The following is a 7,057-nucleotide window of genomic DNA, read 5'->3' as shown; positions in this document are numbered from 1 at the left end:
ACTATTAGAAATTCATTTTAGGAAAGACATCAAAGAAATAATACTGCTTAGCTCTTTTAGCTTATTTATAGAATTTATAATGAACCTGAGTGACTATAGATGTTTCATTAGGGGTTGGCAAAATATTATAGTTTGATAAAAATAGAAGAAGACTAGAACTCGAGGCGAATGGGCTCCTTATTTACTAATGAAAGTTAAGTATCGTAATTGAAAAGTCATTTTCCTTATGTGGAAAATATGCATAATCCTCCATTGACTATTTCACAGAGTTGTTATGAATATTAAGTAAACAAATATTTGTATAGTTGTTTGAAATCATGCACGGTGCTAGATAAGTAAAGATATTAAAATGTAGTTGGCTGTGATCAGTCTTGATCAGTCTGCATAGTGGCACAACATACATACAAAACATTCAATTTTGTGTCAGTCTCTCAATTCTTGTGACTATCCTCATTGGCAGCGTGAATTTAACTTGCTGAGTTTAGGGTTGACCTACTATGGTTACCACTTTCAAAAATCTATTATTTTCCCTCTCTCTACCACTTACGGAACATTCAGACTGAATCTATTTCAGTTCATGTTCAAGTTTGTCCTCAATTGCTTTCAGATGCAAGGCAGCAGAAACTTATCTAGAAGGAAACCTAAGGGGAATTCAGTACTGCTGCATTCTTGGCAATTGCAGGCATATCTAATTTCAAATTTTAGGCATGTGTAAGAAAAAAGGGTGTCAGAGGGAGATTCACAGTACAGTACTCAATTTATCAAAGAGAGGAGACTATGATTACGGCATTTTGATACTTCATTTACTAAACAAGCTGTTTCTTATTGATGTATTTGGGAAGTCACTTCAGCTCTGTTCTCTAAATTTCAAAGCGTAAATGTAAATTCGGAATGTGCAATATGCTGTATGGAAAAGTCAGAATCACAATGGACTTAGCCCAGAACATCTGCTCTCCTTGCCAATATCCCTGCAGACATACCCTTCGGCCTTACTGTTTTTAGATGGCAACAGAGCATGGATGATAATGATATTTCTAAAATATACAAAACCACTATCTTTGGAAATTTGGATCTACCCGTTCTGTTTACATAATTCATTTAAACCAATTAAATTGAATGTATTTATCAAGGTTACGAGTTTAGGAATGTATTATTTGAACGTATTGAAGGTATTCTTTTGTCTGCTATGATTGCATTTCACCAATTGAGAAATCTGAAAGTTTAACAGAAGCTAACTTCAAACATCTGGCAAAAAAATAATATTTTTATATAATTTGCATGGTTGTGAAAAACATCTTAAAAAGCCCAAATTGAATGGGCTGTCTCATCTTTGGTCATGTTAATGAAATATTGCCTATGGTTATAACTTTAATATTTAAAAATATATAATAAAAAGAAAAGTTTAAGCTAACAAGATTCATTAATTGCCAAATAAATAATACTGCTATGGCATTTGTTTAGGCAAGGCAAGCTGAGGGGTGAACCAATTTATACCTTTTCATATGGATGTTTTGGCTATATGTGGGCATAGCCTGCATCTTTACTTTATTTTGATCAGGGTTTAATATACCTTTCCTATGAATAACAACAATATATACTATATGTTGAATAACATTGAACCTAGTCTAACAGAGAGAAAATTGTACCTTGAGGAGGGATAAAAATCTTCTCGAGCACCTTAGGCAAAATAGCTATCAGGTCTTCAGGATTAATTTATTCATTAAATTTACATGCAAAATATACTGGAAAATGGATTCATTTACTTGGATAATTCAGGCCTCAAGCTCAAGTTTTTCGTTAACTATTCATATAATTTTTTTTTCTTTTTCACCCTTGAATTATCTGTATAATTGCTTCTTTTTCACTTGATTTTATGTGGCAAAAAACAGACTAGAAAAATCCATTATAGTCTGACAAGTATTTTTCCTATTACAATTTTTGCTCAAAATGTCTTTTCTATATCCTATCTGAAATTGCATGAATGATAATCAGTTACCTATTTTCTTCCAAAGCATGCTTTGATAATTGATGTTGTAGGGAGATTATCTATTATCTATTTATCTGTCTCATTTGTGTGTGTATGTGTGTGTATGTATATACACATGTGTATATATATTGCATACACATACATATATCTCATATTAAACCTATATGTGTCTTTATACTCATATATACATATATATGTATAAATTCTTACCAATTGGAAGAATTTAATCTCTATTGGATTTGATAATCCCACTGATGCCCCCATTTAGCATATTATTAGCTAGTCATATAACCATCACTAACTGTACTGCACTGTTCACTCTGAGCAACCATTCGGTTGTTGGAGGAGTGATAATGTTATGTATGCAAACAGTTTGGTGAGAAGCTGATGACAAGGCAATTTATATACATGGCTCTTGTTTGAGGAAACTAAATATTATGATACTAGCAAGGTTCCTAACAAATCTCTTCAGGAAGGCCATGGGTGGACCTGGCTGTGTGAGAGAACCTGAAATTATGTGTATGTTTATTTGAGCACTCCATTCCTCATTGTCCCAGATATTTGAAACTACTTCCAGTTTTTCAGAAGGATCATGCTTTCTCTTAGGCCTCTGTGATCTTGTGTCTGACGCCTTCTCTGCCTGGAATGTCTTTGCCTCCCTTCCTCTATTCCCTTGCATAGCACCTACTTACCTTTCTCTTTACACCTCCCAGATCTTTTAAAGTTTTCACAGTTACATGATATTTTTCCTTACGAATTCTAGTTGCTATCACTTACACTAAAGTTTTCCCCTCAATATCATCTTCTCTCTCTCTCCTCCCATTACCACTTTTTAGAAGTTTTTGGTCTCTTTTTAAAGACTAAATCAACATCATAGCTTCTTGGGATTTTGTTCTCCTTGTTTACAATGATATTTCTTTTCCTCTGCCTGTACCATGCATCCCCAACATGGCAGTGTGGACCAGCATTGTCCAATAGAACTTTCTGCATTGATGTAGTTATTCTATCTCTGTGCTGTCCAGTGAAACAGCATTGACTATATGTGGTTATTGTGCACTTGAGTTGTGGCTAGTGCAACTGAGGGACTATATTTGTAATTTTATTTAATTTTAATTAATCAATATTTAAATTATAACAGCGACAGTGGCTAATGGCTATTATATTGGACAATGTAGCTTTGGAACTCACCATCGCTATTAATTGCACATGATGCAAGATCACAATGTAAACCATTCTTCTCTTGGCCCATCATGTCAAGCTCCCATAATCTAATATTTTTACTTAAATATTTGTTAAGGCTCAACAAGTATTTTAGCCCTTTGCCCTCATTTGCTTCATAGCCTTAATTGTCTCCTTATCTCCTTACCTAGTTTTCATTTCTTCATCTGTTACTATAATTACTCTCTTACCCCATTTTTCTTACGTTATACTTAACTGGCAAAACTGCAGCCCCTAACCTAATTTATTGAAAATTTCATACAAGAGAAGGACTAATTAAATGGCCTGGAAGGAAAAACAAAGCAAAACATAGATTGGCATATTCTATCTCTGCAGATGTGCTGACCTGTCTCATTTTAAATCTAAGATCATGTATTGCTCTACATTGTCAAAATATATTATTACATCTTCTGATTATTCATGCACCTACTCTTCAAAATGACCAGTTCTTATCACATGTTTCCTCAAACATCAGCATTCTCTCTTTTACCCTTAACGACACTTGATGATATTACCTAATATTTCACTTCAGGAAATCAGATACCACTACTTCATCGTATTACTGCAAAATTTATCTCCTACCTACATTTGTTCCCACAGTCTTGTTGACTGTCCTCCTTTTTCCTCAAAAATTAGTTCCAAACTTAAATATTTTGTGCTTATTGTTTTCTCTGCCTCCTACAAATTGTTCCATGTTTGGCTTCTTCCTGTCATTCAGGTTTATGTTCAAAGAGCATCTCCTTAGTGAGGTTGTCTTGGACTATATAACACATCCTCTTCCTCTACTGAAGCCTCCAATATCCATCCTAATTGTCCTGTTTGGTCATCCTTATAGTATGATGACTCTATGAAATTATCTTGTCTGTCGATTTACTTTTATAGTGTTTGTCTCCCCTCAGAAGTAAATTAATCTCCTTTTTAAATGTCAGCATCATGTGTCTTAGTTACTTTTTCCTCAGCAACTGGAATAGTGCCTGGAGTATTGTAAAGTTCCAAAAATTTTTCTCAAATGGACAAATAAATGAAGAAAAGAAATAATAAAATTATCCTTTCCAACTCAGCCAAGCTATCATCTCCTCTTGATTTTTTCTCTTACTCGCAGTTCTAAAAAAAAAAAGATGTCCATCCATTGTCTTCTCCTAGCAACCTGTAGTACCTATTACTGCTGGAATGTCTGTTTCCTTCACTCCTTCCTAGACTGTGAACTTGTGGGGAAATATATGAATAGTATTCTTCTTCTCTGCCATATCGAACACAATGGTGACTCATAGTAACCATCTTATTGGCACATTTCTCATGAACCTTCTTGATTTTGTAGTTCCTTAAGGTGCCATCCTATTGTTTTTCTTTCTCTAATATCCTTTGCCTATTGATTTATCCACAATAATGACTTATTGTCATTGTACCAGAAGGAATTTCAATTTTCTATCTGTAGCATAGATGTCTCCTTTGATCTTCATTCCTACTGCTTACCCAACATCCCCACACCATGGTCCTTCTCCAGAATTCCCTACAGCAATAAATAAGACCATCAGACATTGAGCACTTCATCAATGAGATGTTATTATTGTCCTTCTCTCTCTCTTACCATATTCAAGCTTTCACCATGTTTTGACGATTCTACCTCTAAAATAAATTGCAAAACCTTTCACTTCTCTCCGTCTCCACTGCAGTACCGCTTGTCCTATTATTTCTGGCCTGGAATTCTGAAGTGACCAAATGACCCACACTTATGGTCTACAACTGTTCTCCTCCAGTCTATTTTCCAGATTACTGCTAGTCGTCTTCTAAAAACTGGCATCTGATTATATCTCTCTACTGCTTTGAATATCCCTTAAATGATTTCTTATTATGCCTTAGGTAAAAAACGGTATTTAACAGACTAACATGCAGTGAAACCGACCCGTCTCTCCAGAATTATATCACCTCAATCTCCTACACCCTTTCCCTCCTCAGCCCCAGTAGCTTCCCTGTATACCTCCATTCCTTACACCTACTGGTGCATCCACTTGGAGGCTATCTTTATTGCTAATATATTTAATTGTTACATCTTATACACTTTCAAGTTTCAAGATCAAATGTTACTTTATGAAGAACAAAAAGGATAGTCTTTATAAAGAACGTAAGTAATATCCCTGTATACTCTTATAGCTCCCTGTCTGTATGAATTTCTGAATGAATCAGAATGATTGTGCTAGACTGAAACTGAAAGACTAAAATGATAATTTTCCTGTGCCCTGATTTTTGATTTATTTCCCATGTATCCTTATAATTGTCCTTAAAATTCTATGAACATAAACTTTATTTTATGGTACCCTCAAAATTACTATGTGAGTTAGGCAGTCTAAACATCATCGTTCACACTACACAGGTGAAGAAACTGAGAGTCAGGTTGTTAAATGCTTAAATGTTAAGTAACAGAAGTGTACTTGAAGGCAGATGTTCTGACCCCTAACCCCCGAGGTATTTCTTAAGTCAGGCCAGCCATGTTTGTTGGTGTAATCATAATTTATATCTATGTATACGTTTTTTTGGTCAGACCTCAAAGTAACATGTAAAAGTAACATGTTTTGGAATTTGTAGTATTATGTTGTTTACAGAATTTTTTGTTGCTGTTTAATGGCCTGGTTTTTATGTAACCTGACCCTATATTGTGTTCTTGATGATAGTTTGCATCTTTTATTAAAGAGAGGGAGAAAATATTTCTTTTTTAGGATTCTGGCTTTAAGCCGTTGCAAGAACAAATTATTCTATGCTTACAATTTATAATATAATGATAAACATTTTTAAAAGAAAAAATACATCTTATATTCAATGAGGAGTATTGTTTTCTCGGAGAATTATGAGCAACAAGAATTTTAAAACAATTTTGCTGCACATGACTCATGAATAAATCCTCTCTTCATTGTAGAAGAGTCCAGAGACTGTCTTTGCCCCATTATTAGATGAAATAAACCCAAGGACAAAGGAAATCAAGAGGTAATCCTTTTGGCAATCTTGTCATGCAGTTTCTGCAAAACATTCCCTGCAGTGCAGGATTGTTCAAAGCTTCACATGCTGAGTCTTGCTTGCTGTGTGAAAAAACCAGCTGCCTCTTGCTGAGAAAGATTTTCTGAAAAAGAAAAGGAACTTAGTGACTTGCTATACCTGTATGGTCTCAGGTCTTCGCAGACCACTAGCCCACGTGTCGGTGATTCGTTGTATTCATTTCACATCTTGCGTCTTGACTGGTCGAAACTACTTAGCTTTGAGAAAGGAACATCTCATTTCATGCTGTCCTCTCTTTTGTAAGGATGATCTCTTCCTACATGAACCCCTTGTTGTTTACACTTCTGTTTTCTCTACTTATATCTATTTCCTTAATCTCATTAGTTCTTAATGTCAAATTCATAGCATTATAAAACAACAAAACTTTATATCTCGTGATATTTATAATACACATAAAACACAGATACTGAAGATTATGCAAGAAAGTTCTATCTTATCAAATTTCCAAACTCACTAACAGTGTATCAGAATTTCACATTCAGGGGAGAAATACTTGGAGAGTGACTCTTTTCCACTGTCGCTCACTTTGACAACTTGAAGATGTAGATTAACATAGAAAGTGCTTTAGAAGAGGATGTTGCCAAAAAGAAGACAGAAATTTTGCTATGTAAGTGTGAAACTGAAATGTCTAGTATATATAGTAGACTGGTTATCTCTTGGTCAATTGCCATCCGTCCATATACTTCAAACAAACCTTTATCAGTTGGGCATATTAATGTAAACAGTAAAAAGAAGATACACATTAGAAATCCACAGATGTTATGCTTGTTTTAATATATGGCTGTGATTTTAATGGTATATCAT

This window comes from Propithecus coquereli, unplaced genomic scaffold, assembly GCF_000956105.1.
Source record: "Propithecus coquereli isolate 6110/MARCELLA unplaced genomic scaffold, Pcoq_1.0 Scaffold7, whole genome shotgun sequence".
NCBI lineage: Eukaryota > Metazoa > Chordata > Mammalia > Primates > Indriidae > Propithecus > Propithecus coquereli.
The sequence above is the reverse complement of the archived record's forward strand: the minus strand, read 5'-3'. Positions refer to the sequence as shown.